This window comes from Thalassophryne amazonica, unplaced genomic scaffold, assembly GCF_902500255.1.
Source record: "Thalassophryne amazonica unplaced genomic scaffold, fThaAma1.1, whole genome shotgun sequence".
NCBI lineage: Eukaryota > Metazoa > Chordata > Actinopteri > Batrachoidiformes > Batrachoididae > Thalassophryne > Thalassophryne amazonica.
The window spans coordinates 30344-47153 of record NW_022986265.1 but is presented as its reverse complement, the minus strand read 5'-3'; the positions used below and the strand labels follow the sequence as shown (position 1 = coordinate 47153).

At 42.6% G+C, this 16810-nt stretch overlaps 1 long non-coding RNA gene across 1 annotated transcript; it reads left to right on the top strand.

Moving 5' to 3' along the window:
* The first annotated feature begins 7811 nt into the window (after positions 1-7811).
* LOC117505897 lies at positions 7812-13397 on the top strand. Its single transcript, XR_004559300.1, has 3 exons — positions 7812-8621; positions 8792-8876; positions 13193-13397. It is a non-coding gene; the product is annotated as an uncharacterized LOC117505897 (long non-coding RNA).
* The last annotated feature ends 3413 nt before the right edge of the window (positions 13398-16810 follow it).

The window sequence follows — 16810 nt, the reverse complement described above, 5'->3', positions numbered from 1 at the left end:
GTAACAGTGTCTCACGGAGGGACAGAATTCCCGAAAACCAAAGCTATGTGCCAACAGAAATTTGTGGCATTCTCACAAATTAAAGCAGGACACAAGCAAAGAGCTGAGACTGTGGATCTGAAAAGCTTTTGGAGACCACCCAAACCTTCATCACAATTTTGAACAGCACATGAGACTAAGCTGAAGTATTTCCACATACAACCCCAATTCCAATGAAGTTGGGATGTTGTGTGAAATGTAAATAAAACAGAGTTCAATGATTTGCAAATCCTCTTCAACCTATATTCAATTGAGTACACCACAGAAACTGATAAACTTTGTTTTTGTGCAAATATTTGCTCATTTTGAAATGGATGCCTGCAACATGTTTCAAAAAAGCTGGGACAGTGGTATGTTTACCACTGTGTTACATCACCTTTCCTTCTAACAACACTCAATAAGCGTTTGGGAACTGAGGACACTAATTGTGAGTGTCATGATTGGGTATAAAAGGAGCATCCCCAAAAGTCTCAGCCGTTCACAAGCAAAGATGGGGTGAGGATCACCACTTTGTGAACAACTGGGTGAAAAAATAGTCCAACAGTTTAAGAACAATGTTAGTCAATGTTCAATTGCAAGGAATTTAGGGATTCCATCATCTACAGTCCATAATATAATCAGAAGATTCAGAGAATCTGGAGAACTTTCCACATGTAAGCGGCAAGGCTGAAAACCAACATTGAATGCCTGTGACCTTCAAGCCCTCAAGCGGCACTGCATTAAAAACTGACATCAATGTGTAAAGGATCTTACGGCGTGGGCTCAGGAACACTTCAGAAAACCATTGTCAGTTAACACAGTTCGTCGCTACATCTACAAGTGCAAGTTAAAACTCTACCAGGTAAAGCGAAAGCCATATATCAACATTTTTGTGCAAATATTTGCTCATTTTGAAATGGATGCCTGCAACACGTTTCAAAAAAGCTGGGACAGTGGTATGTTTACCACTGTGTTACATCACCTTTCCTTCTAACAACACTCAATAAGCGTTTGGGAACTGAGGACACTAATTTTTGAAGCTTTGTAGGTGGAATTCTGTTGTGTGGGCCGCTGAAGAGGAGGTACTGCTGGCCCACTACCACCAGACCCAGAGGAAGTGACAGCTGTCACTCATCACACCAGCTGTCACTCATCTACACCACCACTTAAGCCGGACTGCAACTCCACCTCCCCGCCGAGAAATCGACTACCGAGAGGTACGTTCTCTGCTACTGACACATTGTGTTATAATCCAGTTCTCATTTGCAGCCCTATTCTTGTGGACGGAGCCTTATCTGGGACTTCGGCGTTTGGCGTAACGACGACGACTGCGCCTTACTCTCTGGACAGATAAGTGGTTACACAAGAGTTGCACGAGTGTGTGATTCGGAGGTGGAGGTTCCCCCTCCTAACGGTGTACAGACCGAGGACCACTGAGTGTACAGACTTACACTCATTCATCTTGTTTCTGCTTTTTGCCAGCAGTACCAGGGTCGACAGTCGAAGACAGAGGTCACCTGGGGATTCGGGACTTGGCGGCTCCGGTGTTCTTCAGGCCGTTGGTGGTGGAAGCCGTGTGGGACGCGGCCTCTCTCTCATCGGGGTCTCCTATCTTCGAGCCTGCCCACACGTCACCTGGTGTTAATTGACTTTGCAGATTTTGTGTGTTTAGTTGTGTATTGTCACAACATTAAATTGTTACCTTTTGGCTTACTCATTGTCCGTTCATTTGCGCCCCCTGTTGTGGGTCCGTGCTACGACACCTTCCCAACAGAATTCTTTCCCATTCTTGCTTGATGTACGACTTCAGTTGTTCAACAGTCTCCGTTGTCGTATTTTGCGCTTCATAATGCGCCACACATTTTCAATGGGCGACAGGTCTGGACTGCAGGCAGGCCAGTCTAGTACCCGCACTCTTTTACTACGAAGCCACGCTGTTGTAACACTTGCAGAATGTGGCTTGGCATTGTCTTGCTGAAATAAGCAGTGACGTCCCTGAAAAAGACGTTGCTTGGATGGCAGCATGTGTTGCTCCAAAACCTGGATGTACCTTTCAGCATTGATGGTGCCATCACAGATGTGTAAGTTGTCCATGCCATGGGCACTAACACACCCCCATACCATAACAGATGCTGGCTTTTGAACTTTGGTAACAATCTGGATGGTCTTTTCCTCTTTTGTCCGGAGGACACGACGTCCATGATTTCCAAAAACAATTTGAAATGTGGACTCATCAGACCACAGCACACTTTTCCACTTTGCGTCTGTCCATTTCAAATGAGCTCGGGCCCAGAGAAGCTGGAGGCATTTCTGGATGTTGTTGGTGTTTGGCTTTCGCTTTGCATGGTAGAGTTTTAACTTGCACTTGTAGATGTAGCGACGAACTGTGTTAACTGACAATGGTTTTCTGAAGTGTTCCTGAGCCCACGCGGTAAGATCCTTTACACAATGATGTCAGTTTTTAATGCAGTGCCACCTGAGGGATTGAAGGTCACGGGCATTCAGTGTTGGTTTTCGGCCTTGCTGCTTACGTGTAGAAAGTTCTCCAGATTCTCTGAATCTTCTGATTATATTATGGACTGTAGATGATGGAATCCATAAATAAATCCTTGCAATTGAACGTTGAGAAACATTGTTCTTAAACTGTTGGACTATTTTTTTCATGCAGTTGTTCACAAAGTGTTGATCCTCACCCCATCTTTGCTTGTGAACGGCTGAGCCTTTTGGGGATGCTCCTTTTATTCCCAATCATGACACTCACCTGTTTCCAATTAACCTGTTCACCTGTGGAATGTTCCAAACAGGTGTTCTTTGAGCATTCATTAATTTTCCCAGCCTCTTGTTGCCACTGTCCCAGCTTTTTTTTTAAATATGTTGCAGGTATCCATTTCAAAATTAGCAAATATTTGCACAAAAACATTACATATCTTGTCTTCGTGGTGTATTCAATTGAATATAGGTTGAAGAGGATTTGAAAATCATTGTATTCTGTTTTTATTTACATTTCACACAACATCCCAACTTCACTGGAATTGGGGTTGTATATTTATCCTGAAAAAGTTCTTTTTTTTTGTCAAGTATTTGAGTGTGAAAATTTTTACATATTCTAGTTTCAGCACATAGAAACTAAAATGTTTCAATAATTTTTTTATTTTAATTTTGATAATTACAGCCTTTAGCTCCAAAAAAAACCTAGAAAATGCACATGTCAAAATATTAGAATATTTCAGAAGATCAGTGTAGGAAAGAATTAAATATCTAATTTCTGAAACTTATGATCATTTATGCACTCAGTATCTGGTTGTGGCTTCTTTTTGAAGGATTTCCTGCATAGGAATGGGTATTGATAAGATTTTATCTATTGATTCCGCTTATCGATCTGATTCCTTATCGATTTCCTTATCAATACCTCTTGTGAATTTTCTGTGTACTAAAAGTAGGCTTTACAGGTTTTCTATGTCAACAACATTTTATTGAGTCTTAAAGTAAATAAATATGAAATTGATCACTGGATCTTTAAACTTTGGACATAAACTACATGGTGGATCCTTGATCTCTGGACATAAATAGAAATAAACAAAATCTGCAGTTTTTGTCAAAAGCATTTCCTTTCAGACATTATTGGCATGAATATCTTTCCATACATCTGAGCTAAACTCTTGCAGCTGCTGTGCTGCACGTCAGCATGTAATTCATAAAGAATGCAGGATGTCTCATTTTGGGAGGAAAAAAAAAAACATTTTAGTCGATTGTAGTTTGTCTGTATTACAGTGTTTGGAAAGAGGTGTCATTTTATTTAAAGCGGCACTTTGTTTTGAAGTTACTGATTCCAACCGGACTCTGACTTGGCAGAGAGCCGCGCAGCGTTTGGAGCTGTGCCAATGGAACGGAGGACGATTCTCCTTTCTTGAATGCAACAAGACAGGAGTCCCAGTTAGTGACTTTAATCCACACAAAAGTGGCTTTGAGAGTGGTTAAGAAGGGGACTTGTCGCTTCTGAAGAGCAGCGAATCAAAGAACCAGCGAGCCAGTGGATCGAAGCACTGCTTCATTGGTTCAAGCTTCAAAGTGGAGTCGCGCTGCAGAAGTGGCTGATTACAGACCCGCTGCAGGGTCTGTAATCAACGTAGAGAAATGATCATTTTCCCGACAAACACCCTCAAAAACAACAGCTGCTCTGATGGACCAATAAGGGAATCGTTAAGCAAAAAGGCTGTTGATATCGGTGGATCGAATCAATTCTTAACAATATCCGAAAAGAACCGGTTCTTGATACGCAACCCTATTCCTGCATCAGTGCAGCGTGGAGCTGATCAGCCTCTTGTACTGCTGAAGCGTTCTGGAAGTCCAGGTTGTTTTGACAGCAGCCTTCAGCTCATCTGGATTGTTGGATCTGGTGTGTCTCTCATGTTCCTCTTGATAATACCCTTTAAAGAATCCGTGAGGGATTGTCTGTGGGATCAGTTAATTACAGTAACACCTGGTCAGCAAACCAGGTCCCAGTAGTTTTTCCACTGTGGGCAGATGCCAAGTCCTGCTGGAAGAGGAAATCAGCATCTCCATAAACCTTGTCAGCAGATGGAAGCATGAAGTTCTCTAAAATGTCCTGGTTGAGGGTTTGGCTGAAGTTGAACTTGATAACACAGTGGACCAACACCAGCAGAGGACATGGTGTCCTAAATCTTCACTGACTGTGTGGAAACTTCACAGTCAGTCACACTTCAAGCACCTTGGATTTTGTGTCTCTCCACTCTTCCTCCAAACTCTGGGACCTTGATTTCCAAATGAAATTTAAGATTTATTTTTATCTGAAAAGAGGACTATGGTCTACTGAGCAACAGTCCAGTTCTTTTTCTCCTGAGCCAAGGTAAGACACTTCTGACAGTCTGTGGTTCAGGAGTGTCTTGGCACCAGAATTAGAACATGTGGTCCATTTCCTGGACACGTCTGTGTGTGGCGGCTCTTGATGCGCTGACTGCAGCCTCAGTCCACTCCTTGTGAAGCTCCCTGAAATTGTTGAATCAGCTTTGCCTTATTATTTTCTCATGTCTGCAGCCATCCCTGTTGCTCGTGTATCTTTTCTGACCGCACATTTCCCCTCAGGTCAACTTTCCATGAATATTCTTTGATCCTGAACTCTGAACTGCCAGAACTTCCAGCAATGACCTTCTGTGGCTGAACCTCCATGTGGAAACTGTCATTTCAGCAGTCTTCCCCATGATTGTGGTTGTATGTACTGAACCAGATTTGAAAGATTAATGACATGCATACTGCATAAATAGTGACTTTAACAAAAATATTCTAATTTTTTGAGATATACATTTTTTTTTTTTGCTGTATGCCATAATTATCAAAATTAAATAATACTAAAAAACATTGAAACATTTTAGTTTCTATGAATTGAAACTAAAATAGGTAAAATTTTTACACTCTGAAATAACTGACAAAAAATATTGAACTCATGATGATCTAATTTTCTGAGATGCTCCTGTAAATGCAGTTCAGTTCCCATTTAAAGAATCTGATGATCCCGAGATCTGGATTTCAACATCAGAGTCAATAGAGAAGAAAAGAGCAACATGTTCTTCTGTAAGAGATGCAGCGGCTGTTGCAAACCTCCTGGTATGTGCTGTGATTCTGTCCTCATGCAAGATGGAAAATGTGCAGTGCTTGACTCCATCTGGGACAAGTGTCTTTGGAATTGTTGTGGCTTGGTTCCAAACGTCTTGATGTGTATATAGCTGCTCACCACGGCGTCTTTACTGTGTAAGCTAACGTTCAGCACATTCAAACACTTTGTTGTGTCTGTGTGTCAAACAGTATCTGCCACTTCTTATATTGTTTGTCCCTTGGGAGCAAAACATTGTTACATTTCCCCCCTGAGAGAGTAAATTTGTTTGAGGTGACTGCAAGCTTCCTGTCCCTGTGAGATCAGATTTTAAGGTTCTGCTTCTAGCCTATAAATCTGTTCACAGACTGCGACCTCCCTACCTAGCTGACCTAATTAAACCCTACGTACCGGCCCGGGCTCTGTGTTCTCAGAGTGCAGGACTACTTTGTGTCCCTAGGGTGAATAAGAAGTCTGTGGGTCACAGAGCTTTCTCTTATCGTGCCCCTGTTCTGTGGAATGATCTCCCTGCATCAATAAAACAGTCAGATTCTGTGGAGACTTTCAAGTCCAGACTTAAGATGCACTTATTTTCCCTTTCATATGGCAGCATATTGGCATAGTATAGTTCTATGCTTTTTACTCTTTTAATTCATTTTATTAGGAAACAGAGCAGGCCGCTGCCTCAACTTTACCTAAATTCTGGGTCTTTTAGTGAAGCTTAGGGCTAGTGGCCGGCGATTACTTTAGTATTGCTTCTGTTTTTCTTGGTCCTTAATACTGACAAATTACACTGTATTTGTCTTTCTGATGCCTGATTCTGTTTTTTCTCTCTGTTTGAGGTGCAGCTCCATCCAGAGGTGGATGTGGTGTCTGTTTCTGAAACCCTCGTGTCCTGTGCACCAACAACATTTCCTGTATGTTTGTTTTGTGAATTGTTCTGTAATTTGTGTCTGTATCATGGCCCAAGCAGAGGGTCACCCCTTTGAGTCTGGTCTGCTTGAGGTTTCTTCCTAAAATCATCAGAGGGAGTAATTCCTTCCCACTGTCGCCTGTGTTCTTCCTCTGGGGGTTAGTAAGGTTAGACCTTACGTTTGTGAAGAGCCTTGAGGCAGCTTTGTTGTGATTTGGCGCTATATAAATCAAGATAAATTGAACAATTGAATCAGTCTGTTATAGCAGCAGTAAATCCTCTCGAGTCCAGTGACAGATTTTTTTTCCTTCATGCGATCAACTGGTTGGGCACGCCAGCCCTCTACTATTTTGTGACAATCCAGAAAATAAAACATTACAACAGTCAGTTGTGGAAGAAAAAGACATGAATTAAAATTTGTGAAATAAAAAAAATCCTGATGTACATTTGCACTTTATCAGTTCCATCAGTGCAATAACTTACTGTCATCAGGTCAAACTCACTGCTCTGATACTTTATTGCAATGAGTGGCATTGTCACATTTATTGTTAATTTGTGTCTTTGTAGACATGTTGGTGACTAAAGAAGAAATTCTCCCTGAACACCAGGAATGGACCTCCTTCCCGTACGGACTTGCTCTTCAGCAACTGAACAACGATCTACTAACTACAAACCTTTCTACAAATATGTCTAAAGCCCAACAGCTGAGGGACAGGCTGAAACAACTGCTGACAGCTGCTGATGAAGAAATGTTTGAGTTCTTAGAAGGATTGATTGCAGACTATGAAGAAACAGTAAATCATTTAATAGAAGAGAACAAAGGACAGAAAGTTCTGGAAGCTGTTTTCAATCCTCAAGTTCACTTGTACAAAGCAGACATGCAGCCGTTGTTGGTGATGAAAGAAGAAACTCTCCCTGAACACCAGGAATGGAATCTGGTGCTGACCAGGAGGACATTAAAGAAGAAGAGAAGCTGTGGATAAGTCAGCAGGGAGAGCAGCTTCAGCAGCTGGAGGAGGCAGATCTCACCAAGTTTGGTTTCACTGCCGTCCCTGTGAAGAGTGAAAATGATGATGAAAAACCAGAGACATCACAGCTTCATCAAAGCCCAAGTGATGAGAGCACAGAGGCTGAGCCTGTAGCCAGCAGTTCATCTGTACACAGAACACTGACAGCAGAAGCTGATGGAGAGGACTATGGAGGACCACAACCAGCCAGCAACTCAGGTCCAAACAGTCATTTACAACCAGATACCAGTGGCAGGATTTCAGACACTTCTGGAACTGAGACTGATGACAGTTATGACTGGAATCAGACCAGAGAACTTCAGTCATGTTTTAACCATCAAAAAAATACCAATATTATTAGTTCAGGCAAAACTGATGAGAAAGTTTAAAGGCTCCAAATATGGAAAAGCGTCTGGTCACATGATCAACTGTCAGGGTTAAACCAGGTAAAAGAGACAGCTTAAATTATTGCAGAGAATGAACATGCAGGAAACACTGAATTTCTTTCCTGATCAGGAGAGAGAGCCGGCGGGCATGACCCTCGTCACTGCTCGTCAGTCAGCTCTGAAGGCCCCGCCCACTCACCTCCTGAATTTATTGAAGCAAAATTGCATACAGACATATTGCAGAAGACAATATACAAAACACAGCAGTGTCTCCCAGTCTATTGTCACTGTTGTGGTTTGCACCTGGTCTGCTGGTTTGTCTGTGTTTCCAGGTGAAGCTGAGGTGGAGCTGCTGGGTGAAGTGGCCACGGGTGTGTCAGCTGTGGATTACATCAGGGCTCTGCTCCTACCTGTCATGTTACTCATGGGCCCCACCCCATCTGTCAAGTCAGCGCATGGAGTGACAGAGCGACATCTCACAGCTGACTTTCATTCTGCTGAGTGGAGCTTCGCAGTTGAATCTGATGGCAGCTCATCACTGTTCTGCATTTAACCTTGGTGCTTCGTCCGGTTTGGGGCCAGATTCTTTCCTCACCTACCTCACCATCTCCTGAAGAACCTCCGCGTTCCTCCTGGTCGGAACCAGGTTGCCACGGGTGCCAGCTGTGCCATACAATTGCTCTCAGCCGGTAACCTTTATCTTCTGTTTTGTTTGGCGTTCCGTCTCCACTACTGAAGCTCTGAGTTTTTTTTTTTCCGCTGTGAACCTCCAAGCTCGTCATTTTTCCAGACTGGAGTCTCTGCGCTCCCCGCTTCCAGGCGCAGAATTTAATTCCTCGTGTTTTTTTTTTTCCCACAGCTGCTTCCAGGCGCAGTTTATGACTCGTCGTGTTTTTCCTCCCGTGGTATTCCAGGCTTAGAGAGCACTCGAGTGGAGCTTCCAGGTCTCTGGACTGAATTAATTGTATTTTCTCAGTTAAGCATTCAGACTTACAGTGGTGTCAAAAGTACACACATTTGTTACTTAAGTAGAAGTATAGATACTGCAGTTTAAAAACACTCTGGTAAACGTTGAAGTATCAACTTGACCTCTTTACTCAAGTAAAAGTGAAAAAGTATGTGCTCCAAAACCTACTTAAAGTATAAAAGTATAAAGTAACGTTAAAAAAAAAAAAAAAAAAAAGATAGATGCCACTATATGAATTGAAAGCTTAATTTAAAAACTGATTCGTTCTACATGTGGCCCAAGACCCAAAACCCAAAATTACCCCCCAACACCACCTGCACGAAAATGTTTCGATTCTAGAAGCTCTGAAATGCAATCTGGGACTATTCCAGACAATAAACTGCAGTGAGTGCAGCATCCATTTAGTGACAAAAAAAAAACTTTCCTTATTCAGATTCATTCCAGTAGTATTCTGCTCTTACTAGGATGCAGCAGTTTTCTAGTTTGGCAGATAGTTCTGGAGGAAATCACTGAAGAAATTAACACATTGAAAATATGGTTTGACCGAAACAAACTGTCATTAAACTTAAATAAGACAGGGATGAAATGGAGGTGTAAGAGTCACTAGGTGTTCACAGGAAACACTTATTTATTTCTGTATGTATGTACGAGGTCTGTCAATAAAGTAACGGTCCTTTTTATTTTTTTCAAAAACTATATGGATTTCATTCATATGTTTTTACGTCAGACATGCTTGAACCCTCGTGCGCATGCGTGAGTTTTTCCACGCCTGTCGGTGACGTCATTCGCCTGTGAGCACTCCTTGTGGGAGGAGTCATCCAGCCCCTCGTCGGAATTCCTTTGTCTGAGAAGTTGCTGAGAGACTGGCGCGTTGTTTGATCAAAATTTTTTCTAAACCTGTGAGACACATCGAAGTGGACACGGTTCGAAAAATTAAGCTGGTTTTCAGTGAAACTTTTAACAGAACAGAGAAGTTTCAGAAGAAGTCGGTTTCAGCATTTTATCCGGATATTCCACTGTTAAAGGAGATTTTTTTAATGAAAGACGTGCGGACGGGTCCGGGCATCGGGACGCAGCCGACGCGGCGCGGCGGCACAGGAAAAACACCTCCGTGTTGATAACCATTTGTAAAATCCAGGCCGCTTTTGATGGTTTTCAGTGGAGTGAGTATATGAGAAATTGTTTAACAGCAGGACATGTTCCAACTTGTCCTTAAGGCTTTCAACAGAGGTGTTTTTCCTGTGGCGGAGCGTCGCGTTGGCTGCGAGCCGACGCGCGGACCTGTCCGCACGTCTTTCATTAAAAAAATCTCCTTTAACAGTGGAATATCCGGATAAAATGCTGAAACCGACTTCTTCTGAAACTTCTCTGTTCTCTCACGACGTCCTGGATCAATAGAGCCTGAAATGTGGAGGTTTTCAGCTTGAACAGGCTGACGACGGCGGCTGAGAGCGCTGAGCGACGTCTCGCACCGTGAAAAGTCCTTAAAGCGACAGTCTCACCTCAAAATCTCTCATCAGCCGTTAAAATTTTCACTGAAAACCAGCTTAATTTTTCGAACCATGTCCACTTCGACATGGGACGACTCCTCCCACAAGGAGTGCTCACAGGCGAATGACGTCACCGACAGGCGTGGAAAAACTCACGCATGCGCACGAGGGTTCAAGCATGTCTGACGTAAAAACATATGAATGAAATCCATATAGTTTTTGAAAAAAATAAAAAGGACCGTTACTTTATTGACAGCCCTCGTATGTTCATTGTTAGTTGCTTTTATATTTTATTTTCTGTTGTGTTTCTATTCAGGTTCTTTTTGTCTGTTTCTCTGAAATTGTATATAATAATTATCATTAGATTATTAATATATAAACAAAAATAAATTTAAGAAATATTACAATTTGAAAACAAATGCACCCGAGCGTGAAGACAGCTGGAACTGCTTCATGCTAACTTTTAACATTGAAAATGCCATAGACATGCTAACGTGTTAGCGTCGCTCCTGTTTTTAAGTTATAAAATACATCTATCAACTGTTTCAGAAGACCATAACAGGTCGGTTTAACATAGAAAAGGTAAATAATACTCACAGAAGTATGCTCTTTAGGGTTTTAGCGGGGGAAAATTAAGCGAAAGAAAGAATAAATAGGTTGAAGCATTGCTTCAATCTGCGAACCACTGCTTCGACTGGTTCAAAATCCATTCCTTTATCTTCATTGATCCATGTTTCTGATATAGCAATTATGTTAATTTTTTTTTTAATTGACTTTAATGTTGTTAAAGTTTGCATACAGACTTCTGCTGTTGAAATGGATTATTGATAATTTGTTATCCGTTTTAATGATCCGATTAAACTGTTCATCTGTATAATAGCAACAACTGTCATTGATATTTGAGAAGAAATTATTGTCCGGGTCTATATCGTGCTCCAAGTCCAGTACATTGTGGTCTGTGTATTTAAATGTTCTCAGTTCTAGTTTTCCATGATCAGCAATCCTTTGAGTTATATCCTTCTTGTCTCCAGATGTAGATGATGTAGTAGATGAATAGGTTCCTCTGGTCTGTGTCATGGTGTTGTGATGTGTTTGTGTCCTCATACCTTATTGGTCGTATTTGTCCAGTTCCTTGATGTTCCTGATTACCATAACCTCTTGTTCTGGTGTTCCGTTCAGTTTGATGAATGTTTTGCAGTTGGATGTCCATGTCTGTTGAATTTTTCCCTGATTTTTTTAAGAGACGAGCTTTCCTGGCGATGTCTGCGTTTCTGTTGGTCAGATGTTCATTGATGAATACGTTTGTTCCTTTGAGTTTCCGTCCCTGTTTTAACAATGCCATTTTATGTTTTCTGTTGACAAACCTCATTATAACTGCTCGCTTGTCTCCATCTTCTCTCCTGGGCAGGGGGTGGCACGCTTCAATGTTATTACAGTCCATTTGAATACCTTTAGATTGCAGGAAGTCAGCCACCTGTTGTTCCACTGAGCTGGCCTCCTGCTCACTGGCCTCCCCTCCGCTGTCTTCTGACACCGCCTGTGCGTAGGATCGAGGTTTAATATGAATTCCTGTAATAATAACGTCGTTCATCCTTGTGTACTGTTCCAACTCCGCAACACGGTTCTCCAGGTGCACCAGACGCCGGTCTTTCTCGGCATTCTGGATCCGGAGAGCCTTCACTTCTTCCACCAGCTCCATAATGGATTTCTGCTGCATTTTAACAACAGAGATTTCCTCAGACAAAAAGTCCAGGGACTTCTTGATATCGTCTCCCTCCTCCGCCGTCAGTGCCTTCTTCGGACCCATGGTCAGATAAATCCGCGCTGGCACCTCGGTAAAGCCGCACCGGTGGATGTGCGCTGAGGCCTCAGCGCACATCCACCGGCGCTGAAGCCAAGAGTAACGAGGCTGTTTGTTTTAAAAATGTAAGGAATAGAAAGTACAGATACTTGTGTGAAAATGTAATAAGTAGAAGTCGGAAGTAGGCAGAAAAATAAGTAAAGGAGTAAAGTATAGATACCTAAAAAGTGTACTTAAGTACAGTAACGAAGTATTTGTACTTCGTTACTTGACACCTCTGCAGACTTAATGTAATCTTTATTTCTTCCATGAGTTTTTGGTCTAAATTTAACTGTCTGTGTATTTCTTTGAGCATCTGGATAGTAATGTTTAAGTTATCAATCAGTATTCGTTTACTGTGTAAGTTCTAGCTCGATATCTAACTTCTGTGTTTAATGTGGATCATTCAGGTTAATTCCAAGGTCACGTTCCATCTGCTGTAAGTTTTTAAACTTAGATGCTTCTGCTGAATTTCTCCTGTGTTCTTTCACCCGCTGCGTCTCACATTAATCGACTGCAAATACTCAGCCTTTGATCTATTCCGCATCGCTAAGTGATCAGCAGATTTTCTATAATCACAGTTAACTCCATCAGCACTGGTTCTGGAACAGTGAGCACTGAGAAGTAGTTTTTCTCTGACTGAACTGTTTAACCATTTGGTGCCTTCTGTGAGCAGATCCACTTACCGAACACCTCAACATCTAAGGTTCTGAGACAAACGTATTGTTTATCTGAGTGCAGCACAGAAAACCTAAACACAGAGACTTGATCCTGAACTGAACGTTGGTTTTGAACTATATTCTCATCATTTGAACTTTGACTATGAACTGAACTTTGGATTTGAACTCTGTCATCTTTTGGAACTCAGTCCCTGAGCTGCAGCTAAAGGAACTATTTAACATTGAGTTTCATGTCTCATGGTGCACTTGCACATATTCATCAGCCTTCTCATCTCCCTTGCAGTTCATCCAGCCCCAGTAGCTCCACAGGCTCACTTCACCTGGTCCCTGTCCCGTCAGTACCAGGTCCCAGTCCTGTCTGTCCCTGGTTATGGTCCCGTAGTCCTCCTGGTCCCAGCCTTATCAGTTCCTGGTTTCCGGCTGGTTTCAATCCAGTCAGTTCCTGGTTCCAGTCCAGTAGCCCAGTCTGTCTTGTCTACTGCGCAGTTCTCCCTTGTTTGGTTCAATAAACTTTTGGTTAACTCCTCCTGTGTCTGCCTTACTGCTCCTGCTCTTGGGTCCAACACGCAACCCGGTCCCAGACTGTAACACTCACATCGATATGAATTATCACTCTTCGCCTCGGGCGTCTCACGGTCTGTCCTCAAACAGATATAATTGTTCTCAGAAATGAAACGTAACAGCGCCAACCTTGGGCTAGTGTACAGGCCCCATCATTCCCTGCCCAAGGCCGTTCTGTTAACAGTGAGGAAAATAAGTATTTGCACACCCTGCGATTTTGCAAGTTCTCCCACTTAGAAATCATGGAGGGGTCTGAAATTTTCATCTTAGGTGCATGTCCACTGTGAGAGACATAATCTAAAAAAAATCTGGAAATCACAATGTATGATTTTTTAATAATTTATTTGTATGTTACCGCTGCAAATAAGTATTTGATCACCTACCAACCAGCAAGAATTCTGGCTCACACAGACCTGTTAATTTGTCTTTAAGAAGCCCTCTTATTCTGCACTCTTTACCTGTATTAATTGCACCTGTTTGAACTTGTTACCTGTATAAAAGACACCTGTTCACACACTCAGTCAATCACACTCCAACCTGTCCACCATAGCCAAGACCAAAGAGCTGTCTAAGGACACCAGGGACAAAACTGTAGACCTGCACAAGGCTGGGATGGACTACAGGACAACAGGCAAGCAGCTTGGTAGAAGACAACAACTGTTCTGATTATTTATTAGAAAGTGGAAGAAACACAAGATGACTGTCAATCTCTCTCGGTCTGGGATTCCATGCAAGATCTCACTTTGTGGGGTAAGGATGATTCTGAGAAAGCTCAGAACTACACAGGAGGACCTGGTCAATGACCTGAAGAGAGCTGGGACCACAGTCACAAAGATTACATTAGTAACACATGATGCTGTCATGGTTTAAAGTCCTGCAGGGCAGCAAGGTCCCCCTGCTCAAGCCAGCACATGTCCAGGCCCGTTTGAAGTTCACCAGTGACCATCTGGATGATCCAGAGAAGGCATGGGAGAAGGTCATGTGGTCAGATGAGACCAGAATAGAGTTTTTTGGAATCAACTCCACTTACCATGTATAGAAGATGAGAACAACCCCAAGAAAACCATTCCAACCGTGAAGCATGGGGGTGGAAACATCATACTCTGGGGGTGCTGTTCTGCAAAGGGGACAGGATGACTGCACCGTATTGAAGGGAGGATGGATGGGGTCATGTATTGAGAGATTTTGGCAAACAACCTCCTTCCCTCAGTCAGAGCATTGAGGATGGGTCATGGCTGGGTCTTCAGCATGACAATGACCCCAAACACACAGCCAGGGCAACTAAGGAGGGGCTCTGTAAGAAGCATTTCAAGGTCCTGGAGTGGCCTGGCCAGTCTCCAGACCTGAAATCTTTTGAGGGAGCTGAAACTCCAAACCTGAAAGATCTAAAGAAGATCTGTATGGAGGAGTGGACCAAAATCCCTGCTGCAGTGTGTGAAAAACTACAGGAAACATTTGACCTTTTTAATTTCAAACAAAGGCTACTGTACCAAATATTAATATTGATTTTCACAGGTGTTCAAATACTTATTTGCAGCAGTTACATACAAATAAATTATTACAAAAGCATACATTATGATTTCCGGATTTTTTTTTTTTTTTGATTATGTCTCTCACAGTGGACATGCACCTAAGATGAAAATTTCAGACCCCCCCATGATTTCTAAGTGGGAGAACTTGCAAAATCACAGGGTGTTTAAATACTTATTTTCCTCACTGTATGATTGCAAATACTGTCCATACCAAATAATACCAAATAAAGTTCAAATACCATGTCAGCCAGGCATGTCAGAACACAATTTTGAAATGAGTTCAACTGGTGAAAACAAATTCTAGGCTTGACAGTCTGTTGCAGAACAAATAATGTGAAAAGCTAAATAATGTAAAAAATTTCAGTTAAATGTACATGGAATGGAAAAATTCAGGTTTCCAGCTCAAACTTCCTTGAGGATTGGTGTCTGAAGATTCACAAGACAAACACATACTTTCAGGAGTTTGTTTGCACATTTCTTGAACTGGTCCAAAATGGCAAACAGTTGAATTCTCTGGATGGAGCGCTCCACATGTATCCTGGCAACAGAGATCTGCCTGTTGCTGATGACCTCTTCTTGTGTGAACTGACCATTCACAAGGAAAGCGGGGATGTTGAGTGAGACGTCTTGTGGGAGAATGTCTCTGATGGTGAAGCCCTTGTCTGCAAGCACTGTGTCACCTGTTTGGAGATGATTGAGGATTCCACAGTCCGCAGTGACGGCCTTGTCTGAAGTGCTTCCTCCGTACAGGTTGCTGATGAAAGTGATACCACAACAAGAAGTGCCTTCAGTGTGGTTCTGCCTTTGTACTGGCTGTACAGTTTACACTGGTCATTCAAGTGTTCTGTATTATATACTGCAATTTCAGTGCAATCAAGAACAATCCTGCAGTTTGGAAAGGGTAAAAAGCAGGCTGGGAGACTTGTTTGATTCTTTGCTCTGGAAGGGATGTTGTTTTCCATGAAGTTGACATAAAGAATGTGATACAGAGCACTGACAACTGTTAGGAAAACATTTGTCACCATAGCTGTGCTGCAGTTGAACCTAGTAGCCAAGTCCAAATGTCCCAGATTCAGGCGTAGTTTGATCACAGTCAGGAACAGCTGATCAATCAGAGGCATCTCGGAGACACTCCAATCGCTGTGGTACTTCATGGAACATCTCACAAGCAGTCCTTCCAGGAAGCGGACAGTGGCAGCGTCCGGTAAGCCAGTGTAGTCCTGAACTCTGTCAGGATGAGACTTGATTTGAGAAATTGAAAATGTTTGTTTTGTCCATTGCAGCTGCCTTCTCAAGCTGTCCACTTCTTCCTTCAAAGACTGGTTTTCTATCTGAAGGATAGTAACCTGTGTGTTGTCTGGCTTGTGAGAGATGGTGGAGTTTGTGGTGGCGTCTGGCGCAGGACATTCCAGGTGATCTTGGTCATTGGTGCTGAAGCGTGAAGGTCCATCTGCTTTTCCTGGTGGGAAGTGGTACAGCGGCTACAGTATCAAATCAAATCAATTTTATTTATATAGCGCCAAATCCCAAATCACAACAAACAGTTGCCCCAAGGCGCTTTATATTGTACGGCAAAAGCCATACAATAATTACAGAAAACCCCCAATGGTCAAAACGACCTCCTGTGAGCAAGCACTTGGCGACAGTGGGAAGGAAAAACTCCATTTTAACAGGAAGAAACCTCCAGCAGAACCAGGCTCAGGGAGGGGCAGTCTTCTGCTGGGACTGGTTGGGGCTGAGGGAGAGAACCAGGAAAAAGACATGCTGTGGAGGGGAGCAGAGATCAATCACTAATGATTAAATGCAGA